Source organism: Staurois parvus, unplaced genomic scaffold (assembly GCF_062004578.1).
Source record: "Staurois parvus isolate SC_StPar_1 unplaced genomic scaffold, SC_StPar_1.0 ptg000454l, whole genome shotgun sequence".
Lineage (NCBI taxonomy): Eukaryota > Metazoa > Chordata > Amphibia > Anura > Ranidae > Staurois > Staurois parvus.
This window is the reverse complement of record NW_028318250.1, coordinates 597,932-599,252: the sequence shown is the minus strand read 5'-3', so window position 1 is coordinate 599,252 and position 1,321 is coordinate 597,932.

Below are 1,321 nucleotides of genomic sequence, written 5' to 3'. Positions count from 1 at the left end.
CTTTTGATACTGTTAGTATTTATTTTGGTATTTATTTTGGTATTAAAGTGTACTTTAAGACATTTATACCATTAATATATCACTATATATTTATTTACATATATTCATTAGTTATCAGGTATTCACTGTGGAGCGCAACACACCTTTTTTTCATTTTTTATATTATTTGCACAGTTTTATGAGTGTGTTTTAGTGTTGATGCACCACAATTGTAGCTATTTCACTTATCTTTATTTATTTATAAAATACTACATTTTAGCTCACAATCACTTATCACATATTTGCTAGGATTAGTTAGCTTTAGTGCTGGCTCACTGTATTCAGTGGAGCTGTGTGTGCTTTTGGTTAGGTAAATTTAGCATGCCTCACTGTAACCAGTTTGGCTGCGATTAGTGTGTTAGGCATATCAAGCTGTGCTCACTGTATCTAATGCAGCTTATTAATTAGGTAAGTTCAGTGTTTTCAGCTGCTAGTCTGAAAGCTCCCTCTGCTTCCAGAGAGTGGTATGATTCTCTAGAACATAGGTGTGGAGCTTTGCAGATGGAAACATGAATATTTTGCAGCCCTGGCCAATCACAGGGAGCAGGGCCCTAAAGATTTCTGGGTAACCGCATAAATATCCTGAAAAACTGGGCTTCTGTGTCTATTTCTACTGAGGACCTCCAGGGCACCACTGCCATGTGCAACACTGCCATGTTCTTGTTTCTGAAACTCCTCATGATGATCTGCCAAAACTCTTTGGGAGGAGCCAGGGTGTACATCAACACACATACGTGCCGAATGGTGGCCATCTTGATTGTGGACACCATTGAGGTTTTACTATACACAGCATTGTTATGTTGTTTTAAAATGAGTAAGTGCAATTATAAGCTAACAAATCTTTGGATCGCTGGGTTCACACTGTTTCTTGCATGCTTGGTCTGGATGTTTAGACACCTGCAAGTGGATTTTGGCCGTGGATGGGTGTACTTGGATGAAGCTGGAGCCACAGGAGACATCTCTATAAAGCTTTATTTGACTGCTCTTTAAACTAAGGGTCAAGCATTTCTTGGAAGCCTCTGTTTTTGCATGGGGTGATGTGCACTAGGAGGCCTATATTTGTAATCTGATCAAGAAGATTGATAATTGTTGTTCTAATTTGGAAGTTGGGATTTCTTCTTTCCTCACACAAACTCTCTTTTTACATGGACTATTATGTTTTTCTGATTGAAAAAATATAAGATGGCTCTTCAAAAAGTTTCAGCACTGTTTTGAACTCTATTTTATGTGGAAACATTTTGAAGACCCCTTGTATATCCTAATCATATTATCTATACATACT